Below are 25,019 nucleotides of genomic sequence, written 5' to 3' on the forward strand. Positions count from 1 at the left end.
ATGTCTGGGACAGAACTGTAAATTCAGTTCGATACTCAGAAGCAAACACTAGTACACGGCATCACTTCCAAAATAGCTCACTGAAGTAGTATTTCATACTATTCTAAGTGACCAAAAGGTGCTAAGTGAAGTTATTTATAGATACAATGGTTGTACAGTATCTTTGAAGCCTGCAATTAGAGTTTCAGATTTTCCATTAGAAATTAACCACCCTGAAATTCTACAAACTGTACTTAAGCAATTCAGCTATGAGAGTTTACAGCTAAGAGCTATATCCTGCCATCCAAACTGTTCATTGCGGTTTAACAATCACCTCAACATCGGCAACCACTGCCACTAACCATCGGACTTGTCTGGGCATCTTCTAGTCTCACTTTCTGCATGGTTGACAAATGCATCACGGGCACAGGAAAAGATCCAACTTTCATCAATGAATAGACGGCACGTACTAACCTAAAAAAAATCACACACAGGACCACATTGCAGCTCTTTCCAATGTGTTTTAAGTTAAAGCACTCATTCAAAAAAAAAATTAATACCTAAGGCCTTGGGATGAAATTCTACTATCAGCTTTATAAGCCTGAATTTTTAGGAGCAACTGTCTAGGAAACCTGGTTTACTGAACAGGACCTTTTGCAGAAGAGACATGAGACTGACTCCAAATTCAACACTTCAGTGAACTTCTCGGTGCCCTTGTGGCCAGGAAATGACATTTTTCTTTTTTTTCTCAAAGGAAGGCAGTCTTTATCTTTTGGACTTCCAAAGCTTGATTTATAGTAACTACAAACAGCGCTACTGTTGGAAGGCTGTAGAAAAATTCTTCGAAAAAATAACAATTTCAAAGATTAGTCACATGGTTGAAATACTCATCCAATAGTAATAATTTGTTCTTTAGTAAGAAATAGAGTTCTTTGGGGCACGTGGGTGGCTCAGTTGGTGAAGCACCTGCCCTTGGCTCAGGTCATAATCTCGGAGTCCTAGGATCCAGCAGCCCCTCGCCCTGGGCTCCCTGCTCAGTGGGGAGTCTGCTTCTCCCACTCCCTCTACCCCTCTCCCCTGCTTACGCTCTCTCTTAAGAAATAAATAAAATCTTAAAAAAAAAAGAAATAGAATTCTTCACAGCAAATGCCCCAGAGTGGTTTCTCTCAATTACAACAGTCATTAAAAACCAAACTGTTCGCTCAATAGACAAAAAAATGTTTTTGTGGCCTTACTGAACACTCTGTCTTCTGTTGTCTCAATGGGCCCCACATTTATCTGAGGAAGTAACAGCAGCTCGGACCTGACAGATACTAACACTAAGCCTATACACTTTACTGGAAAAACCCTAACACGGATACACGTCCTTGCTATGTAATAGCACACGGTCTGATGCACATAAAAGCAGATCAAGTTAATGCCCTTCGGGGGCATTCTTTGCCTTGACTGGTTCTCGTTCTAACCAGTGAACTCTTCACTTTTTGGGCATAATGATACTCTTTCAAAAAGTCCTGCAGCATGAATGGTAAAGGGAGCCATGGGCTCCATCACAGGTAGGGCACCTACAGGCCACTGCCCGGCAGATATATGGCAGGCTGAAAGGGAAAGTCCTATTTAGGGATAGAGTAAGCAATGGTTCAAAAAACATGCAAGAACTGGGATTTTCATAACGTTCCCAGAGTCCTGTTACAGTGGAGGCCTGAAATATACACGGGTCTCCGGCACCCAGACCGCACTTGGGACTCTAGTGTCCGATTCACGGAAGCTCACGGAGGTTCTGTGATCGCAAGAGGTCGTCCTCTTGCGTAGAATGTGCAAGAACCTGCCTTCGGGTTTCCCTTCAAGGAAGGCTTCTGCTTCGTAACGGTCCTTCTCTCCCCAGGAACAGGGATTCCCTCAAATCCAAAGCAAGTCGGCACGTGGCAGTGCCTGTAATCAATTTGCAGATGGACTTTCCAACCCCCTGTCTGCTAACGTGGACACGGCTGTCTCCAGACACCTGATGTGACTTCTGCCTACGTGACTGCAGGCACAGAGTGACTGTCCTCTTCTGAGTCAAGGTTACCTTCTAGAATCGCAGTAATGTCCCCATTTACTTCAGTCATTTGGTCCCAATTTACATAACGGGTTAACCTGTGCGGTGCCTTCAATTGTGTGTCTTTGTGCCTTGGGAGGAGGGTCAACCCCCTCTTCAATACTAAGCCACCTTCCGTCTTGAAGCCTATCTTCTTCATCTCCTGTACAAACCAACGATGGATCAAATGGCTCAAAAAAGTTGAGTGTGGGCTCACGAGGGGCTCTGTGCTGTTTAATCAAATGCCATCATGGAGCTACAGCTGAGCCAGCAGGAAATGGGCATTTCTCAAGCCTTAATTCAGAAACTTTTTTTTTAAGAGAAGAGGGTCTGGGCTGCTGGCTCTAAGTTCTCATGGGGAAAACAGGTTCACAGTGTCCTGCAGCCTCTGTCTCAGAGAGCGGCTTCCCACGGCTCTGCGGACACCTGTCCACATCGAGGACAGAGCTTACGCCATACTGCCGCTCTCTCCTTTGAAGTCTGCAGAGTTCTACCCAACTTTTATCAGCATCTAATGAACTCTATGTCTTTGTAGAACAGGAATGTTTTCTCTTCCCACCCCACGGAGCACGTCCAGAGTACGGATCTCTTCTTGCAAGTCTCTTTCCTGGAGTGACACACGAATCGTTACCCTTTTCAGTGCTTACTTCAACAATCTAGCAATTTTGGTGGCACAGTCTTGGGTTCTCCTTGAAGAATTCTTGGAAGGGCTTAATCTCAGTTGCAAGGTCAGGCTTTCTCCTAAGGGGCTGCTTTGTTGTTAGGGAGCTGAGTACAGACAGACATCTGTTGGACTTCATGTCCACCTCTTCCCCCTCCCTCGTGACCAAAGAGATTCTGACACCTGTGTTTAAAGTGACTCTGCATCTTCCCCACTTTATCTGTTGATTATAAGATCGGTTTGGGCATGTGGGAGGGCCTCACCTGGGGGCACCTGAGGCCAGGAAGAGGGTCCCGTCTGTCCCTTTCAACTGACCAGTCAAGCACAGTCTCGCTTCCTCTGGACTAAGCCGGGGGCTCCGGGACCCCAACTTTGCCAGATGCTTCCCCACCTCCTTCCCCAGCCACCTTCCCCCCTTCACCTTTTCCCCTCCCCCTACAAATCTCACCGGAATGGAAAATACCTCCCCTCCATACCAGTTTTAGAATAACGTTGTCTATCTCTATCCACAAAACATTTTGCTGGAGTTTTAACAGGAATCGTATTAAGTCCATATGCCAATTTGGGGAAAACTGACATTTTACTCTGCTGAGTCATCTTCACGAACATAGTATGTCTTTCCATGTCTTTGTCTTTGTCGATTTCTTTTATCAGCTTTCCATGAATTTTCAGCACGCCAAGCCCTGTGGATGTGTTTTGTTAGATTTACACCTCAGCATTTTATTTTATTTGAGCAATTGTAAATGGTATTTTAAATGTTTATATCTTTTGTTTCTTGGCTGAGACTTTTGTTTTCATTGGTTTCAGATGTGTTCGTAACACTTCGCTTATCTTGGTGTGGGCATCTTTGCTCATTCGGCTTGAGATCTTCCTGGCTTTTGGCTTGATGAGTCGTTTTCTAGTGAGACCTGGATATTTTGGGCATTATGTGATGAGACTCTGTATCTTGTGCAGCCTTCTGCTAGTTGCCCGGGATGCTTCTGGAATAGGGAAGTGGGGGAACTGCCTCATTGCTGCCAAATAGGGTTAGAAGTCCGAGTTCCCCACTTGACCTCTGTTCGTGCTAGAGTTGCTGAGTTTCCCTCTTGCTGCATGGGTGGAGAGGCAAGTCCCAGCCCCCTTCTTGGCCTTTCCCTGATAGCATCCCGGCAGGGAGATTGGAGCACCTTATACACTGCTGAATGGAGAAGTCCAGGTTTCCCACGTGGTCTTGCTGGCACGGATGGGGCCACAGATTTTTCTGAAGGGTTTGGCTGGAGTACACCAATTATTGTGTAAAATTTTTCTGTCTTGCTAGCTGCCTCTTTTCTGGTTCTTTGGCTAGATAGAGTAGGCTTTGTTGTTTTTTTTGGGGGGGGGTGTGAATATCCAATCCCCTTGGCATTTCCAGATTGCTGGCTTCTTCAGCTTCAAGTCTGAGCTATATGAGGCAAATTTAAAAAAAAAAAAAGAATTCCAACAACAGAAACTCATCGCTGTGTTGTTTCTCGGGTCCTGTGATCCCTAGTTAATCTGCCTTCTTCTCCCCTCCCTTCAGAGCCTCCTTGGGCTTGTTTTATATACTGTGATTAGGGTTTTAGTTGCACTTAGTGGGAGGAATAAGAAAAAGTACATCTTCTACTTCCTCTCAGAAGCAGTCCAGTTTAAATATAATTTTACTTTTTATGTCAAGTGGAGATTGTTCCGTTAACTAAAATCTTTTGTTCTTCTTATGCTTTCCCTGTCCATGCAGGACCTTTAAAAATTTTATATAAAATGTGTGTGTGTGTGTGTATCTCCTCTCATCCCTGAACCAAATCCTATTCCCCTCCCTCCAAAGACTCCTCTTTTTGTTTTGTTTTGTTTTTAAGATTTTATGTATTTATTGGACAGACAGAGATCACAAGTTGGCAGAGAGGCAGGCAGAGAGAGGAGGAAGCAGGTTCCTCGCTGAGCAGAGAGCCCGATGTGGGGCTCGATCCCAGGACCCTGGGATCATGACCTGAGCCGAAGACAGAGGCTTAACCCACTGAGCCACCCAGGCGCCCCATGATATGTTCTTAAATAAATACATACTCTCCGCAAACAGGCAGCTTTGGGGGAGTGTGTATATCCATTTTAAGTTTACACCAGTGGGATCACTCTGACGCCCCATTTTATTTATTTCCTTTTTCCCCCCTCAAAACCAGGTCTTCGGGTTTGACCCATGTTGTTTTACAGATGGGCTAAGTCTTTTCCCTTCCACCTGTATCCCCCACATTCCTCACCCATTTCCCTGGTGAGGGATGCCCGGTTGCCTTCACTTCCCAATTGCAGCAAGCAGGGTCGCAGGAAACGTCTCCCGCATGGTCCCTGGAGGGCTGGGCTGTAACGCGCTCTGAGCGTTACCCCGAGGGGAGGGCTGGCTGTCTCTTGGGGGGGGCACACGCTGTCCTAACTTGCTTCTGCGAGGACAGTACCTGCTCGTGCTCCCGCCACCAGTGTCTGGGACATCCCGTGGGGAAGATGAATATAGCATTGGGAATTCTCTGGTAAATCAGACATAATTTTGGTGAGGTGAACCACCGCCCTCTAAATCATGTTCGGGCTTGTAAACAGCCAGGCAGGCAGTATAACCCAAGGTTCCCTGGGATTTCCCCTGGTGATTGCGGGAGAGTCCTGCCTAGTCCAGTGCATAGGGACTGGGGTACGGGATGGGGAAGCATCCAGAAGCAGGGAGAGACTTAAACCCCCAGAAATCCCAGAAGTTGAAATAGTCCCTGGGAAATGGAAATGAATGAGCGGTGAAGGGAACAGCCCCTCCTATAGAGCCTGGCATGCAATTCATACTCAATTAATATTTACCAATTGTGAGAACCAACCAAGGAAGGTATGATCGGCCCAGGCCTCCGCATGCTCACTGCTGGCGTTGGTGGGGTCTGTGCTTCTGGGAACCCCAAACTTTATTTCCGGTATTGACTCTCAGCTGGAGGTGCGCATTTGTAAAGGGGAATCCGGTGTCCTGGAGGCCCCCAAACCCTTGCCTCTCAACATTCAGTCAGTCCCTCATTCATCCCTAAAATCCTCCCAGACACCTAATGGGCCCGACCCTGTGCCACACTCCTGGGGACTGAGATGAGAAATCACGGACGTAGATATGTCCCCCTCAGACAGCCACGGGTTAGAGCTCTCAGTCTGCAGGGTGCCCTCAGCCTAGAGACTCCCCCCTGCAACTCCCCCAACCCCCCCTGCAGCCCCCCAGGTATTATTCTCCACTGACTTCCTGGACTTCCCTCCCCAGCATACATGTGATTTGTCAGTGTCTATTTCTGCAATCATTTAATTTTTATTAGTGTAACCTATTATTTATGACTGTTTATCCAAAGTGTTATGTGCCTGACACATAACAAGAGTCTGGTAAATGCTGTGGCTTGACCATCAGAGGAATAAGCGCCGAAATGAAGGTGCCCATGGCTCTTTGAGGACAGAGAAACCGCCTCTGTCTGGGGCCGGGAGGGAGGGCTTCCTGGTGGTGGTGGCGATCCCAGAGCACGTTTGCCAACTGGATCAGGGAGTTTCAGGCACAGAGAACTGCATGACGTGTCCTGGGGATGGACTGTAAGTTGCTGGGAACCACCATGGGGGACTTTGGGCCGTGTAGGTGGAAGAATTTCTTTTTTTTTAACTTTTTTATTGAAAAGTAAACTGTAAAAAAAAAAATGCCTGCATCACTCAGTGTCCAGCTGGATAAGTTTTCCTAAACACACCAGCGTAACCAGTGCCTAGATCAAGAAACAGGACATTATCAGCATCCAAGAAATCCCCACCCCAGGCACTGTGCCTCCTTTCCCCACAAAGATAACCACCATCTTGATTTGTTCAATTCTGTCAGTTTCTGAAATTCACATAAATGGAATCCCACGGTGTGGATGCTGTCGTGTCCAGTTTCTGCCTCTCAACACTTTTTGTGATGTGTCCATGTGGCTGCCATACTTGTCCCTCATTGATTTTTCCTCCCTTCCACTGTTGATGGATATCCGGGTTATTTCTGGCCTTTGGCCACTGTGAATAAAGCTGCAACAAATGATCTTGTCTATGTCTTTCAATGGCCGTCTGCATGCATTTCTGTTAAACATAAACCCAGGGGTGGGATTGCTGGGTAGAGAGGAGACAATGCCAAACCACTTTCCCAAGAGCTTGTACCAGATACCCTCCCTCTTGCACCAATGTTCTGGGAAGTCCCAGTTGTTCCACATCCTTGCCAACACTTGATAGTTTCTGTACTTTTCCTTTTAGCAGTTTGGGTGGCTGCACAGTGATACTCGTTGTGGTTTCATTTTGCATTGCCCTGATGATTAATGACGTTTTTGTGGACTCATAGGTCACTTGCAGAACCTCTGTTGTGAAGGGCCTGCTCAAAGTCTCCTGTTCCTTTTCACTTGCTGCCTCTCTTTTTCTTATTGATTTGTAGGAGTTCTTTACATATGTTGGAAATGCGTTGTATGTTTTGCAGATATTCACTGGACTTGACGCCAGGGACTGATGTGATTGAACTGCATTGCTATAAGCTCCCCCTGGCTGAGAGGGAAGGACAGACTGTGAGACCCCAGGAGGGAGGGGGTGCCGTGGAGCTGCTGACCAGGGCAGCGGCTGTGCAGTTGGATGGCAGGGGCCGGGGTCTAGAGAGACTTCAGCAGCACAATTGACAAGCAACATCTGTCATATCGTGTCATGACAAAAATAAGACGTGAGTGGCGATGGAGTGTGGGGGAGGGGCAGCGAGGCTGACTTCCAGGTCTTGCTGGCTGGCCGACGAGCTGACGCACGCTGCCCACCCAGCTGCCAGCGGCGAAAGGCGGCTTTGTCCTCCGAGGCCCCACCCAAGCCTGCTGGTCCAGGATGCTCTGGGGTCACCGTCGGGACACTGGACAGAGTGTCCAGTGGTAGAATCTGGGTCTCCAGTGGCAACTGGGGGACAAACACCACCTCCCCCCAACCCCGCATGACTGGGCTGGTCCATGGAGAGAAACCCTGTGCCCCAGAGGGGTTGGCAACGGCGGGATCTAACCCCGCCAGGCAGACAATGCCCCCCGTGTCTGCAGCCTCCTCATCCTGCTGAGTCCAGGCTCAGGGGATGAAAGTCCTCCTCGGGTCCTCAGTCCCCAGGGGAAGGGTGGAAACAGATTCTGCTGTGTCTGGACTTCTGCCCAGCAGCGGGGGACAACGCTGGAATTGGGCCCGACTCTCTCCCAGAAAGCGAGGAACCCTGCGTCTGTACCGCAGGTTAATTTCTCACCAAAGTCCCACCCCCATTCTGTTTCTCAGTGTTTACTTGGAAGAGTCCCGCGGGCTCCATCTTGCAGCACTGGGCTCCGCCGATCACAGCATTTCTGCTATGATATTGTAATTAAACCTTACAAACTCCTTCCGTGATGGCAGGAGGAATATAACACTCACCACGGGCTGCACTGTGCTAGCTGCCATACATACGTGATGTCAGTCATTCCTCCCCACCACTTCTAAGGGAAGTGTTCATTTCTTCATTTCGTAATGAGTATACTGACTTGCCCACATTCACACAGCAAGCCTGGCTAGAGGGTGGACTTGAACTTGGGCCAATTGGACCCTGCAGCCTCCCTTTCTCTATCTTCCTGCCTGGAAGACAGTAGGGGCCATGGGGGGGATTGAACATCCCCCCCACAACCGGTGGCCTCACCCTCACATTACTGTGTGTGGGATGGGCCTGATTCAGAGCTGAGCTACAGGAAGGAGGGGAGGGGGGGGGGGGGAGGCTGGCCTGAGAGAGCTCAGGTTCATATTCTGCCTTTGTCCCACCTCTCTGGGTGACCTTGGGTGAGCTACATTTCTCAGAGCCTTTGTCTCCCCATCTGAGCAATGGGGTAATCCCTGCCCAGTCTTCCTCCCTGGGTTCTTGGGTGAGGAAGGTATGGAAAGACCCAGCCGAGCTGAGCCCAGAGCTGAGCCCAGACGGGGCTGTCTGCTTTTGTCACGCTACTTGTTTGGATCCCTTCTGGAGCCTAAGCTGACCTTTCCCGTTCCCTTTTTTGGCGTTAGGGAAGAGTCAGATGGCTCCCCCGCCCCAACCCTCCCCAGCCTGCACTTTTCCCAGCTTACTCAGTCCCCAGCTGCCCAAGTGTCCCAGGCAGGCCCTGGGTTCTGGCCAACGGTGGCTGTCCCCATCCCGGGGCTCCAGGCTGGCCAGATGGGCAGATGGTAATGGAAAGAGCCTTGATAGGAGATTCCCCCCTTTCCGGCGCTCAACCACTTCCTCTCTGACAGAGCGCGCCCTCCCCAGGAGGTCCGGCTAGGCGGCCGAGGGACATGCCTTTGGTCCTCGTCTTTTGATCGTGAGTCTCGTGACTCTGTCCTACCGTAGCAGACGCTGAGTGGTTCCTTCTCTGGCACCCATTCCCTCCCCTCCCTCGGGATAGGACCCCACGTTTCCACGGGTAAACGCGGTCTCTACCCCAGGTGGGCTCTGATTGATTTAAACCAATTACGATAGGGCATCGCATGGCTACTGTGATTGGCTCAGGGATGGACACGTGACTCAAGCCGTCCAATCAGAACAGTTATCTCTACTTCAGCTCCCCGGGGGGTGGACCTTCTCTCTCTGCGGGCTGTGAAGGCAAGGTAGACCCAGACCCAGCTGGGGGCCAGACTGAGAGCCCCAGGGGAGAGCCAGCGTGGGACAGGAGCCAGAACATGGAGCCAAGAGATGGAGGGAGAGAAACCAGGTCCTGTCACCCTGTTTGCAGGACTGGGTCCAGCTTTGCCTGAAACCTCAAATACACGTGGGCTTTTCACTATACTACACAGCCCACAGATTTTAGTTTTCTTTTCTTTTTTTTAAAGATTTTTATTTATTTATTTGACAGGCAGAGATCACAAGTAGGCAGAGAGGCAGGCAGAGAGAGAGGAGGAAGCAGGCTCCCCGCTGAGCAGAGAGCCCGATGCGGGGCTCCATCCCAGGACCCTGGGATCATGACCTGAGCCGAAGGCAGAGGCTTTAACCCACTGAGCCACGCAGGCGCCCCAGGGATTTTAGTTTTCAAAGTCACCTTGAGTGGGGTTTTCTGTGACTTGGAACCTAAAAATCCCGTACAAGGCCTACAGCGCGATGACGGCCAAGCCTCCTCCTCCTGCCTGTCGGGCTCACAGGTTGGAGCCCAGGGCCACGCAGATGAGGTTTCCGTGGAGACGTGTGCCTGTGGCACCTTAAGTCTCAGAAGCGGAAGACTACTTAGAGGCCTCGAGTGGATTTTCCAGATGGGAGAAACGAGGTTCCCGGATCTTCAGCCCTTCCCCACTCCACTGTCTGTGTACCTCAGAGGCCAAAGGCTGAAGACCCAGCTTGCCGCGTCCCAGGCCTCTGGGAAGGCTCCTGTCTTCCCCCATCCTGTTCATCTGAGGATAGAGCCTGTGTTCTGTGTTGGTAAAACCAGAGAGGGCCCGGCAGGTGCACGGAAGGTAAATACCTCTAACTGGGTGTACTCTCAGTAGCCTCCAGGGTCAAGTCCAAACACCTTAGCCTGACATCCAGGACACAATGCCCTTGACATTTCCTCTTCATCCTCTGCTCCTCCCTAGAGGCATGGACGGAGCTTGGGGCCGCTGTGTTTCTGTCCCTGCAGAAATGTGTTGAGTGCCGTCAGGCCAAGGGAGGGAGGGTGACCTGAATTTCATGACCATCAGTCTCAAGTTGGCCCTTAGAGTTTGTTCTGATGACCTATTTCTGGGTCCTAAAGTAAAGGCTTAAGACAACTATGATTTTATCATCTCTCGTGGATTCTGGGGGTCATGGAGTTGGGTGGGGCTCAGCGGGGTTGTTCAGGGTTTCAGAGAGTGGCAGTCACGTGGTGGCTAGGGCTAAAGCATCTGGGGACTGACAGGACATCTCTTCCCTCCGTGCCCTCAGAGCGTTTCCTTGTGGTCTCTGGATGGGCTGGTTTGGGCTTCCTCACAACATGGCGGCCCAGGGCTCCAGTGGGAATGTCCTACATGATGCGAGTGTTTCCCATGTCACTTCAGAAGCGTGGCAGCGTCACTTGCACTGCATTCACTGCCAAGAACTGAGTCACCAACCTGCCCAGGTTCAAGGGGGTGGGGAATTAGATTCTGCTCCTTAGTGGGAGAGTGGAAGGTTCTAGAAGGGCTTGTGGGATTCAAGATGTTGCTGTGGCCCTCTTGGGAGAATGCAAGCATGCCAGCATGCTGTTGGGCAGAGCAGCTACATTTTTCAGGTCCCCTGGCTCCCCTTCCATACACGAAGGCTCTTTCAAACCTTCTCCTCCCTCCGCAAACCTCCGGGGCCCTCTGCCCTTATTTGTAGCCCGCGGTGACACTCCTTTTGCACTGAAATAGCAGAAGGAATCATGGGAGAACATCCACGTGCTCCACCCACCCTCCTGCTGGGCCCTGCACCTGCTCAGGCTGCCTTCCCAGCTAGTCTCGTGGGTGGGGTACCTGTGAGTCTCCAGCGGGGCGATCCTACACACGCGCGCGTGCACCGGACCCCCAGCCCTCCCGCAGTCCGCACTCAACCTGCTCCCTGGGTTTCTCCTCCCTGGGTTCGCTCTTTGGGAGGGACCGCTAGTTCTTCTCCCATCTTAGACACCAAACAAAACCTGAACCGAACCAAAAGACAACCCTGTCTTCACCCCACCACTCATGCTGTCCGCTCCAGGACAACCCTAACACTGGCAGGCTCTGGGGCCAGGGGCCAGATGGAAGTCTGCGTACTGAAAGTCAGTATCCAAGTGGCATAAAAGCGTGAAACACGTGTGAAGTCAAATAGACGCTCTTCCTCCAGGAGAAGCAGATCTTATTTTTTTTTTTCAAAGATTTTACTTATTTATTTGACAGAGAGAAATCACAAGAGAGGCAGGCAGAGAGAGAGGAAGGGAAGCAGGCTCCCCGCTGAGCAGAGAGCCCGATGTGGGACTCGATCCCAGGACCCTGAGATCATGACCTGAGCTGAAGGCAGCGGCTTAACCCACTGAGCCACCCAGGTGCCCCAGATCTTATTTTTTTTTTTCTTATTCATGCAGTATTGTCTTCCCTCTGTCAAACCCTGAGCCAAGCACTTTTCCCGGGCTGCCTGGGGAGGCATAGGAAAAGGAACATACGGGGCAGACGAGACCTATGGGACGTGGACGCGGCTCCTTCCTGTGGCGAAGAGGAGGAGAAAGTCCACCAGCAGGCACAGGAGCGCCATGGCCTTTGGGAGGGCCAAGCTGCTAGGCTTTCATCGGTCGGTGTCTCTGGTGGTTTTAGCGCTGCCGCAGACAGTGATGGGTGCGACAACTGAGAGGCGCTCTTCTGACCAAGAAGGCGATGGGGGCCAGTTTGGCCCAGGCGTCCATTTTCAGCGGATGCGGGGCTGTGGCAGGAGAACCGCTCCCCAGCGCAGAGAAGACAGAGAAGGAGAAGTCGATCTTCTTAATGAAGCATTTGGATTCAGAATTCTCCCACTCCTGGAACGCGGCGGCCCGTGGGGAGCCAGCCTTGGCCGTGACCTGGCACGTGGCCCTGGTACTGGTCTCCGTCCGGGTCCCTCTCTTTTCTGACCCTTGGCTCCACCCGCACATTGACCGGCCCTGAGCACCTTTGTGTGGACACCAGCCCAGACGGAGAGCTCTGGCCACCGTCCCCTGCCCTCCAGTAAACAGTGGCCCCTTGGTCGTGGGAGGATGACCTGTGGGGCCCTCTGAGCCTCTTGCTTGGGTTTTGGGACACCACTGAGGCTCCCCTGTATAGCCAGGCTCCTGAGAAGAGTTGTCCTGACTCGCCTTTCTGAGTTTCTCTCCACTGTTGCTAGCCTAAGCCTCTCCCACCAGGCCCGCACCCACTTCTCTGCAGGAACCGTGTTTGTCCCACTCCTCTCTTGAGCACCACCTCCCTGGCTCCTCTGCTGGTCCCCTCCCTTCTCCCCAAAGAATAAATGGTTGGAGGAGCCTGGGGCTCAAGCCTTGGACCTCCTCTTTGTGTCCATCCCTTCCCCGGGGGATCTCCTGTTTTGTGGGTTAATTGCCATTCACAAGGCAATGACCCCCAAACGTGCGTCCCCAGCTGGCACCTGGACTTCAGACTCCCGGGTCTGGCTGCTTGCTCTGCTACACCAGGTGGATGTCTCAGGTTCGTCCCTGGGTTTCTCAGCCTTTGTCCATCCAGCCTCAGCGTCTGGGGCCTCTGTTCCGTCACTTGTCGCAGCCCCGTCCTCCCAAGAGCTGGGACCCACGTCTTGGAGTCTGCAAGCACCATCCCTCTGGGCTTCAGAAGACACTGAGATTCCCGTTCCTTGTCCCCACCCCCACACAGCCAGCCCCCACCTCTCTCTGCCCCTCCCTGCCCCCTACCGCAGGCCGCCACAGGGCAGGTTTACTATAGCTCAAGTCAGTCTGTGCACTTCTCTGTTCAGCCCACCCCCCAAGGCTCCTGCTATTGCTTGGAGGAAAAGCCCAGGTCCCCAACACAGCCCCACATGGACCTACGGGTCCCCCTCTGACCTCGTGTTCCCTGTGTTCCCCTGGGGCCCTGCATGCGCTGTCCCCCTCCCCTTTTCTGAAGCCCTCCTCCGTAGGATTCCACACCTCGCTTCCTTTTCCTCCCGTCAGATGCCCCACTATCACATAGAATCAATCCCCGCCTGCCCTGGCCTCGTCCTTCCTCGTAGCGGCTCTTACCATCCGGCGTGTGGGATCTTCTACTCCTTAATTGTTAATTGCCTGTTTCCCTCCATTGGGATGGAAGCTGCACTACAGGACTCCCCAGACGGTGCGTGGCACATAGTAGATCTTCAACTATTTCTTGAATGAATTGCTAATCAATCCTTGCCTTCTTTCCCTGTGAGTGCCCGCTTAGCTTCAGAAGCTCTGAACCCAGAGCTCAACCCTGCACCGCAGACTTGGGGTGAACTGCTGCCTGTGTGTCACGCCTGCTCCAGACAAAGGGTGGTCTTCTGGCCACCCACTGTGCTTCCCTCCATTACTGCATGCCCTCCCTGAAGCCCTGGGGGGCTCAGCTGGTCAAGTGGCTGACTCTTGATTTCTGCTCAAGTCATGATCTCAGGGTCGTGGGATCAAGCCCTGAGTTTGGCTCCGTGCTTAGTAGGGAGTCTGCTTGAGGACTCTCTCTCTCCCTTTACTCCTTCCCGACTCAAATAAATAAATATTTTTTAAAAATCACCTCCTCCCTGAAGCCCTCCTGATTCACCTGTCACTTTCTCTCTTTCTCTGGTGCCCTCTGGGGCTGGGGGGAACTGCCGTGTATCTGTGTCTATGTTATCGGTGACTGGTGATTGTCCCACCCTCCTGATGGACAGTGCTGTCACCAGGGAGGGCTACCTCTTGAGCATTTCCATAACTCCACACTCAGCAGAGTCTTGGTATCAAGGAGGTGCTCACTCAGCTTTCGCTGTCTTGAGTTGGATATTTGGCTTCATTTTATACTTAACATTTTCCACTAGGCCTTCATTTCTTTTTATCTTAAATCATGTTTGTTTTCTGCTTCCTCTTTAATTTGTTTTCTTATTACCCCTCTTTCCTTTTTCTGGTTAAAAACAAGTGCGTCTTGCAGAAAATGTTGAAAAGAGCCAAGAGTATAAAGGAAAGACAAGATTACTCATAATCTAGCAATCTAGAGATAACAATGATTAGCGGTTGCTGTATTCGCTTCCACTTCTTCTTTTGGTCATACTTTTTTTTTTTTAACTAACTCTTAAATTGTGACAATTTTTTATGTCATCATGATTCTTCAAAGGCATCATATTTAATGGTTGCCTAGTATTTCACCCATTCCGCTCAGTTTATCATAATTCATTTCACCAATTATTCCACACACACAAAATCCTGACACACACCCCGTGTCACCCTCCCCCGCCACACGCACACACCACGCCCGCAGACACGCCGGCGCACACTCGCGTGGCTCCCAGTCGCCACAATGGCGGTGATTTCCCAGCGGGGGTGAGGAGTGCACTGGTCACGTGGACAGAGCAGGGTGTGTTCCAGCCTTTTCCTTTTGTGGTCCCTCAGACAGACAGATGTCGGGACAGACACACACAGGACAAGCAGGCAGGAAGCAGACAGGGGCCCCGGCCACGTGGCGGCAATGGCTTCTGGGGTGTCTGGGCTGTCTCGGGGGATCGAGTGATGGGGAAGGTGAGGTTGTTGGGAGCAGGACCCTGGCTGCACTGTGAGGGGCAGGTCCCCGACAAGGGCAGGTGACAGAATGGGGCTTCCTCTGTTTAATGCGGTCAAGGGTATGCGGGGCGGGGGGCGGGGGGCATGGAAATTTGAATCTCAGAATCCAGGGACCGCTGTGGGTCTCAGTGGGACTGGCCCGAAGGGGCCACCTTATCCAATTCTCCAGCAGTCATGCAAGGGCTGAGGTCCAAGCATAGGGATGTCTTCCGACTCCTAACTTGGGCAAAGAGCTTCTTCTGCCTCCCATTGTGGCCTGGACCAGGTTCCCCAGTCTCTGTCCCCAGAGTCAGAGTGAGCTCTTGAACTCTGCAGTGGGCATCGAGGGCAGTGGAGAGCCTCTAGGATGGGGCCGAGGGGCTTGGGGTGGTCCCTGAGCCGCAGGAGGGGAGAAGGGGAGGGAGATTGGCACCCAGGCAGGATCCCAGAGGTGCCCACCCCAGAGCGGCTGCTGTGCCTTCCCTGCTGGGCCCGGGTGACTCTGCCGAGCCCCCCGGCTGCAGAGAGCAGTGCAGGGAGCGGAGGGGGTGCTTACAGGCTTAGTCTCCCCAGGAGAGGAGATTTCTGACGTGGACCCCTGGGGATCTGCCGGGAGGAGCTGCAAATGTGGGAGGTCCCGAGTCAGCTCAGCCCGGCTAAGTGGGCCTGGGATTTGGACGAGTTATTTCCCTCCTAGGGCCCCCAAGACATACCCAAGGAGGAGGGTCTGGAGAGAGACCACCCCGGGACTGTGTTGTTTCCGGTTCTCTGGGTCTCAGAAGCCTGCGGACCGTTTGCTGGGGATGGGGCCACAGGTGGTCCCCGGTCAAGGGGGAGAACCACGTAACCTGCACTAGGCCGGGCTCCAGGCAGGGACCGACTGGGTTTCTGCCCTTGGTCAGGGGAAGAGGCTCTCCGCAGTGATCACTAGATCACAACACCACAGTGTAGCAGAGCCGAGGTTGCTTAAAGGTGGGAGCCAGCCCTCCCGTTTTGTAGATGGAGAAACTGAGTCTCAGAGAAGGAAAATGACTTCCCCAGCCACAAGAGGCTGGAAGCCAGGCGCCCTCTCCCTCTCCCCTCTTTACCCATCCACCTCTGTCCTCTGGCTACTCTCCAGGGCTTCCCTGGGGGGAGGGGAGCAGGCTGGGGGGACCCCAGAAGGTAGAGCCAAAAGCTGAACCCCTCTCCTGTTGACATGACCATCCCCAGACCCCCCAAACCTCTCTTTACAGAGTGGGGGTTTGTCTGCTTCCAGAACGGCATGGGATGAGTGGGACTGGGACCAGAGGGGTCCCCTAGTGACCCTAGCCTAAGGGGCACCCCCAGTGGGAGGCTCTCCTGTCATGCCGAGACAGCCTGGACCTGGGCCAGTGCCCTGCAGTGGCAGCTCAAGGCAGCTGGACGGGGCTGTCGCCAAGAATGCCAGGAATGTGGAGCGGCTGCGTCCTTCCCGCTCCTCTTCCTCCCCCCACTCCCAGAACAGGATATTCCCCGTCAAGGGAAGCCCAAGTCCAACCCCCTTATGGGAAAACCTCAGGGCATGTGCTGAGCAGGGCTCCTGCCCTGGGGTGGGCACCGGGGCCAAGGGAACCCAGGGCTCTGGCAGGACGCAGCGGGTCTGTGTGGGTTCGGCATGGTGCTGAGGACTTACTATGTGCAAAGTCTCTCATGTGTATTTGCTCACTAAATCTCACAGCAAACCCTGGGAGAGGCTGTTTTCCAGATCAGGATGTTGAGGATCAGAGGGGCTGAGGAACTTGCCTGAGCGCCCCAGCTGGCAAGTGGCAAAGCCGGACTTGATCCAGGCCAGCCTGATGCTGACGTCCTTACTCTCAGCCATGAGGCTAGGTGGCCTCGATGCCACTGTGGCTGCTAAGGACCATCTCCTGGTGCCGCCCCCCCCGGCAACTGTAGGGGTTGGGGGGCGTGTTGCAGAAAGGCAGTCCCTTCCTCTTGGCACCTGGTCTGTTTTGCAGTGGAGGCTTGTCTCTGAGACACGAGGGCTGGAAGGTCCGCTCTAAGCCTCTCCCTGGCTGTTCTTGAAGGATCCCAGCACCAGCGAATCCCAGAGTTTGACAGGGATACATCCCCATGGCTCAGGAGGGGCTCCTCCAGACCTGTTGTGATGAGCGGGAGAAGCTGTCACTCGGGGGGTTCAGGAATAGGAAGTGGGGCTCTGGGAAGACTGGAGGGAGATGCAGTGACTTGGGGGAGAGCCTGAGCTGCCCTGACTCCAGCCCTGTGACTTTGCAGGTGCCTCGACCTCTGCCGCCATGCACCCACCTCCTCCTTCCGGAGCCCAGCTTGTCCCTGGCCCTTCGGTGGGGCTGCACCGTGGGGGGGGCATGACCCCGAGGGTGCAGTGCAGCCCTCCTCTGCTGGCCCAGGAGTCTGGAGTGCCTAGCCCTGGACGGAGGTCTGTTGGCAGGTGGGGGACAGAGAGGCCTGCAGAACATTAGGCTGTACCCAGCCCCCGGCCCACTCCATGCCAGCCCCCATGGGACTGGAGAACATAGCCATCAACACAGGGGGATTAGCCCATGAGAAAGAGGGTAAACCGAGGCTGGGGGTGGGGTGGTCCAGGTGACCTGGTCAAAGGCATAGAACTGTCACTTAGCAGAGCTGTAATTTGAATCCCAGTCTTGTCTTGGCTCCCACCAGCCCTCTTGAAGGGTGTCTGGGCTAGAGCCACTGGCCCCTCGTCTTCTCCTGGCCTTCCCTCCTGTTCCCTTAGCCCCCGAGGTCTGGCTGGTTCTGTTCCAGTGTGTTGTCCTGCACTGGTTCCTGGTCCCCCGGGGGGCCAGGGTCAGGTAAACAGGATCCCAGCCGCACTCCCTGACCTTGTTTACCTCCCAAAAGAATGTGAGGGCATTCTTCCCCTTCCCAGGCTGTGAGTCACCCCTCAGCAATGCACCAGGCTCCCGCCACTGCCTGCCCGGCCCCCATTCAACCCCCTCCGGACGGGACCCTTGCCTCCTTACCCGGTGATGTCAACCATGTTAGCCGCCCCCCCCCCCCACAAGGCTCCCCCTCTACAACCCCATGGAGCCCACCAGGGCCTTGAGTCGTCATGGTGACTGCTCACAACAGGAAGCAAGGCCCCACGGAGGCCTGTGCTGGGGCAGAAACACAGGAAGCAGCCGCCGAGCACCATGCGGCATTGTCAGCCTCGTAAAAAACAAAACAGGACAAAAAGATTTAATGAGAACAATTAGCCCGAAGAAAAAGGAAAAAAAAAAAAAGGCCAAAAAAACAAACAAAGCCAAACAGCCTGAAGGCAGGAGGCTGGCTGAGCTCCAGGGACCCCGTGTTTCCCCTCCCAACACAATGTCAGTTAAATAATACTTCCTTCTCAGCAGAAGGCTCCTGGGGAAGAAGAGTCCTGCCCAATGGCGCCTCTGCTGAGTCGCCCCACTTCTGGGCCCCCCTCAAGGTTAGCCTGGTTCCCCCTGCTTCCCCTCAATAGCCTTGACCAAACCCAGCTCTGTAACCTCCACTGAAGGCTTAGGGGGACCCGATGGGCGTCATCCCCATGTCTCCCCATGCCGTTGTTACTCCCCACTGTAAGGGGAAGCATCTAACTCAGTGCAAGACAGAGCACAGGCCCCCCCCCCGACCCTCAGAGGGAAACTCATCCCCAGGCTCGCTGCTGTGGGATTCTGTGCGAAGAGAGCTCTTGGAGGACGCTTAGTGGAGACTGTTGGAGGCTCAGGGCTGACCCCCGCCATCAAGGAGGCCACACGAAGGAAGAGGAAAAAGCCGATAGGAGTTTATCTGGAGGTGATGAAGCGGGTGGCCGTTCTGGTCAGGGCGCAGCTCGCACCCTGATGGGAAAGCCCACCGTGTTCCCGGCATGGGAACTGGACCCACGTGACTGCAGTGGAATTTGGTGTCACAAAAGAAGAGGAGACCTGGTGGGAAACAGATGTGGGAGCAGATCACAGGAGGCAGGCACAGAGGGCCACCCTCAGGAGCCAGCGCCTGGTCCTCGAGGCACCCATGCCCCCTGGTTGCCTCTGAGCAGGGCGGTGACAGGACAGTTGGATAATCTGGGGGCCACTTCTAGACAGAGTAGGAACGTGGGGCAGGGACATACCCGGCGAGAGCCCAGAATGGGAGTTTGGGGAACCTGGGGTCTGCTGACTTGGTTTCTTCCTTTTTGAACTCAGCATCAATGACTCATTATTAAGTGTTCAATCAGTATTTATTGAATAAATGAGAGATAACCAGCTTCTACTGAGATATTTAAGTTTGCATACATCGTCTTAGGAATTCTTACTACAACCCTACGAAATAGGCCTTGTTTTCCCCAGTTTTCCCAAAGGAGAAACAGAAAGCTCAGAGAGGTTGAGGAACTAGCCCTAGGCTGCACAGCATGTAAGAGCAGAGCTGGATTCCAGCCCAGCTGATTCCATCCGCCATCTCAGGCAGGCCATGCTGCAGAATTTGTCCTGTGCTGGCTCCATGCCAGGTCTTGGGGACACACAAGAGGGTCAACTTCCAGCCATGCCCCTGAGGAACCCATGGGTTAGCGGCCTCAGTCTGCCCAGTCATAGATTGAGCGGCGGTGGAGGCGGCCCTGGGTCGCTCCGAGCTCCCGCACGCCCAGCCTCAGTGAGGAGCTGTGGTACTGGGGAGCGAGGCGGGCAGCGTGGAGAGCAGGGAGGCTGTCCCGGGCCAGCTGGGGGAATGGAAGGCTGAGACGGATAGGGACGGAGGGGTACCTGAGAAGAGATGAGGTAACCGTGGGGCGTCCCTCAGGAAAAGGAGCAGCGGCAGGAGCAGGTGTGCTCGGAGGCCAGGAGGAAATGAATATCGGTGCCAGGCCCGGCCCTCGCTTGGGCCCTCGGCCTTCTCAGCCGGAAGCTGAGCTTCGAACACAGCAGTTGGGGTTCTGGCTATACCCGAGGGCCTCAGGTGCACCCCGGAAAGGACATGCCTGCCCACACCACGTCCTCCTGCTTCCTCATCAGCGTCCCTCACCCACCTGCCGCGGGGGTAGGGCAGGACCAGGATGTCTTCCAATCCTGCTGGAAATCCTCGTGGGGGCTGTTGAAACGGGATGCAGGAAAGGGACAGAGTCCCGTGGGCGGTGTGGCGTTTCTGGAGCAGGTGGGCCACGCCGGGAGGGGCCCCAGGAGGCCAGATGGGACCCAGGCTGGCCTTCTAGGACAGAAAGGGACAAAGGGGGATGAGAAGTGGCTGAGGAAGGGGCGGTGGGCTTGGAGCTACCAGGCCAGAATCCAGTTTGGGTTCTGCTCCACACCAGGGGTGGGGGGACTCTGTTGAGTTATCCCCTTCTGAGTCTCAGTGTCCTCGTCTGTGGCATGAAGGGTTCTGTCAGAGGAGGCAGCAAGCTGGCCTCGTGCTTGAGTCTGGACCATCAGGCCTCAGGCCCCTTCTGACAGCCTGATGCCGAGGGGTTTCCGTAACACAGGACATAATACGCTTGCAGGGGTCGAGGTTCTGGCCGCAAGAGTCACTAGCTAAGTGCCTTGGGCAAGATGCTCGGTCCGTGCACCTGTTTCCCTGCTTCTACGAAGAGGATTGTGAGAGCACCCATCTTCTGGGGTGCCGGAGGACCCCAAGAGTTCACAAGGGCAGAACAGTGTCCAGAGAGTCATCCTAAGATGCCTTCTAACTGGCGGTCCCCAGGACAGCTCCGCTTCTGGCCCCTGGGCACACCCCGGCCCTCCGGACAGAGGTGGGAACGGCCAGAGGAGGAGGGAGAGAAAGTATAGGGAACTCACAGCGTGAGTTCACAGGTGGTTCCAGAGGTTGGAACCACCTCCCTTGGCTTCTGTCTCCTGGTGGTGATCTTGGCCTTGGGGCTCAGATATTGGGTCCTGCTGTGTTGTCTCCTTCCCTGGACTGGGCAGAGCTCGGCACCCAGCAGGAGTTCTGAAGGGAGCCGAGGTCCCAGGGTGGAGGGCATGGCCTGGGCTCTCAGCGAGTCCCCTACCCTCTCCAGACTTCAGTGTGCGCCTCTGCAGAACGAGGGGGGACGCCTGAGGGGACCCAAGGACATTACGCTGTGGAAGCTCCTGGTTTTCCTCTCTCCTGCCTTCTCCTTCCAGAATGATCAGCTGCCCTTCCACCGGTCCCCACCTCTCTGTTGGTTCTCCCCCAGCAGTCCAGCCTCAGTGTGTGTCCTAAAACAGACCGACAAGCCCCTTGACCGAGCTCCGCCATCCTTCTCCCCCCTCCCTCTTGTCCATACCGCCTCTTGGTCTGCCCCTGACCCCCTGCTCTAGCCAGCACTCTGGAAACGGCTAGATCTCCCAAGGGTCTTCAGCGCCGCTCGTATCTCCCTCCTGCTTGGCTCCAAGAGCCTCTCTCTCTACTGGCTTCTCCTCGGTCGGCTTGGCTTCCCCTGCCAGCCTGGACCCTCTGGATCATACTTGGGGCCTCGGTCCCACCGTCTTCTCCCCTCCCAGCCCATCCATGTCTAACCCCTCCCTAGCAGGGGCCGGTGGTGGGAGGCGTGGCTGGACACACAGCCTAGCTATGTCACCTTTAGTTAGCTACTAACTTTCTCTGGGCCTCAGTTTCCTCACCTGTAAAATGGAGCTAAGGGCGGTTTCTACATCTTAGGGTGGTGGAGGGATTAACTGAGTATTAAGTGTAAAGGGTCAGAATGTTCCCGTACGTGGTGAAACGGAGCCTCTGAATACCCACGTCACATAGCCAGTAAGTGTCAGGATGGGGACAGGAGCTCCAGTCTCCTGGACCCAAGTTCCGTTCTCTTCTCTTCCATTTCCCTTGTGACACACTCATCACCCGCATCCTCCCTGAGGGGTTTTGCAGCCAAGAGCAGGCATCCCATCTCCAGTGGTGGAATCTCTGGGGCAGGAAAGGAAATGGGGTAAGACACCCTGAGGATCTGAAGTGACACCCAGGACCTGCGTAGGGGACCCTCTTCCGTTGCTGCTGTCGTCCTGCAGGTTCTGGCTCTGCCCTCTTTGGGGTTCCATCCCTGGAGGGAAGTTGGGGAGCAAAGCCTCGGTAGCCGGACGCCTGGGAGCCTGGCGCCACCTGGTGGTCACAGTGCATCCCACTGTCTCCCTGAGCTCAGGATGAGAGCTCTGAAAAGGCACCTTGGACATCCTGTAGCCATCTCTCGGCAATTAGTTTTTCAGCGGAAGCTGGCCCTTTAACAGCCCTCTCAGCCCCTCTTGTGTAGCCCCTCGTCTTCTGCCCTCTTCCCCATGCATTGCTTAAGCCAGCTTCTCACTGAGCATTCATTTGCTCACTCAACAAACTAACCCCCTATCTTATGCCTTGCTCTAGGCAGAGCCGAGGATGGTGAGATGAATCTGATGTGTTCCCTGTCCTGGAGTAGCCTGATGGGGAGACACACTCAGACAAACAGCAGGATCAGGGCTGGGATTGGGGAAGCCCAGGGGTGTTGCTAGGGGTCAGGGAGAAGTGTAGCCTGGGATGGAGGAGGGGATGTTTGAGCTTCATTTCCAAGGATGGACACAACAGCAGCCGGTAGAGGTAGAGTTCTATGCTAATCACAGGACGGGGTGTGGGGAACGCCAAGGATGAAACCTACATTGGCAAAGTATGGAGTTTCTGACCCGAGAGCCACTGAAGCGTGGTCCATTGTGTTTCCCAACACCACCAAGCAATTAACTCAATTCTGTTTCTGTCTACCTGGAGATAGTGTTGGATCCCACAGGTTAAGGGTCCCTCAGTCCTACAAGTCTCCCCCACACCATACCCCACTTCAGATACCAATCACGAGTCCAAGTTTCTCACCTGTGCTTCCGACCAGCTGACCTGCTGTAAGCGGGAGGTTCTCATGACATCTTCCTCAGGTTCGATTAATTTGCTAGAGGAGCTCTCAGAACTATGGAAAGTAGTTTCCTCACTAGATTACTGGTTTGTTGTAAAAGGATATAGCTAGCAACAGCCAGACGGAAGAGATGAACAGAGCAAGATTTGGAGAAAGGGGTGTGGAGATTTTTAAAGTTTAAAAAATGTTTTTTAAAGATTTTATTTATTTGTTTGACAGAGAGAGACATAATGAGAGAGGGAACACAAGCAGGGGCAGTGGGAGAGGGAGAAGCAGGCCTCCCACTGAACAGGGATCCTGATTCAGGGCTCGATCCTGGGACCCTGGGACCATGACCTGAGCTAAAGGCAGACGCTTAACCCTGGGGTGTGGAGCTTTTATGCTCTCCAAGCACACGCTCTCCTGAGACCGCCAGGTGTAAACCAGTCTGGAAGCTCTCTGAACCCCATCCTTTTGGGTTTTTATGGAGGCTTTATTACATACGCACAACTGATTAAGTAAGTCACTGGCCATTGGCTACCGATTCAATGATTCAACGTCCAGTCCCACTCCCCTCCCTGGAAGTCAAGGGGTTGGGGCTGAAAGCTTGAACCCTGTAATCACCTGGCTCGTCCCACTGGCAACCAGCCCCCATCCTTAGTTGCCTCCCCAAAGTCCCTTCATGAACATAAACTCAGATGCGGTTGAAAGGGGCTCCTTAGAAATATCAAGACAACTTTATCGCTCTTAACATTTAGGAAATTCCAAGGGTTTTAGAAGTGCTGTGCCAGAGATGGGAAGAAGACCAAATCCATATTGCTTATTTGGAATCACAGTCTCATAAGGGGTTCGTAGGAAATGATGCAGTCATTCTGGCTGTAGGTGCCGGATGGAAGAGGCAGCAGGGGCCAAGGCGAGGGGTGCTGGTGGCTTGATCTGGGAAGGAAGGTGGTGGCATGGTCGTGACCATAGCGGTTGGGAGAAAAGGAAGGAATTGAGAGGTGGGCGGGAGCTGAGCCAGACAGAGGGTCTGAGACACCCTTTTGGGGGCTGAGAATCTGCACTTTTAAAAAAAAGATTTTATTTATTTATTTGACAGACAGAGATCACAAGTAGGCAGAGAGGCAGGCAGAGAGAGGAGGAAGCAGGCTCCCTGCGGAGCAGAGAGCCCGATGCGGGGCTTGATCCCAGGACCCTGAGATCATGACCTGAGCTGAAGGCAAAGGCCTTAACCCACTAAGCCACCCAGGCACCTCTGAGAATCTGCATTTTTATATTTAAAATGCAAACTGTAGACAATATGTCTAACTTTATTAATGATCTTAAAAATCATATGTTAATTCATCATAGTAGTTAACTTGATAAGAAAAACCATATGATTATCTCAATAGAGGCAGAAAAAGCATCTGATAAAATTCAACGCAGTTATAATGAAAATTCTCAGCAAACTAGGAATAGAAGGAAACTCTCTTGATCTAATAAAGTGTGCCTACCAAAAAAACCCCAAAAAACCCTAGAGCAGATATCATCAATACTGGTAAAACTCTGAGTGCTTTCTCCTTAAGATCAGGAAAAAGGCAAAGATGTCTGCCCTTCATATCTCCAGTCGACATCACACTAGAGGTCTTAGCCAGTGCAATAAGGGAAGAAAAACAAAGGCATTCAGACTGGAAATGAAGGAAAATTGCCTTTAGTCTCAGATATGATCATCGATGTGGGAAACTGAGTGAAATTTATAAAAAAGATAATAAAACTAATAAGTGAGTATGGCAATTTTTGTAGGCTACAAGGTTAAATTTAGTTCCGTATACTGGTCATGAACAATTGGAAAGTGACATTTAAAAATGCCACATAATGCAGCAAAGAAACACTTAGGGATAATTCTGACATGACCGTGTAGCAATAATACACCCCGAACTACAGAACATTGCTCAGAATGTCAACATTGTTAAAAGAAATTAAACAAGAACTAAATATTAACTGTTGTTAAATGAAGAGTTATAATATTTTCATGAATTGGAAAATTCAATATTGTTAAGCTGTCAGTCATTTCAAAATTGAGCTATGGACTCAACATAATCTCAATAAAAATTCAATCAGTCTTTTTTGGGGAGGGGAATTGACAAGATGGATAACCATATGGGGAAAAAAAAATGAGCCTGGATCCTCACCTCACATCATATACAAAAATTAACTCATAATGGATCATATACCTAAAAGTAAGAGCTTTCATTCTTGGAAAGACGCAGAAATTAAAAGACAAGCCCCAACTGGGAGAAAATATTTGCAAGACATTTATCTGATAACGGACTTGAAATGTATAAATAAATGAAGAAATTCTTGAAACTCAGAAGTAAGACA

General features: G+C 52.7%; 1 pseudogene; it reads right to left on the reverse strand.

The window, feature by feature from the left end:
* Positions 1 to 1,393: 1,393 nt before the first annotated feature.
* Positions 1,394 to 16,718, reverse strand: LOC123946300 (annotated as a pseudogene).
* Between the last annotated feature and the right edge of the window lie 8,301 nt (positions 16,719 to 25,019).

Source organism: Meles meles, chromosome 7, assembly GCF_922984935.1.
Source record: "Meles meles chromosome 7, mMelMel3.1 paternal haplotype, whole genome shotgun sequence".
NCBI lineage: Eukaryota > Metazoa > Chordata > Mammalia > Carnivora > Mustelidae > Meles > Meles meles.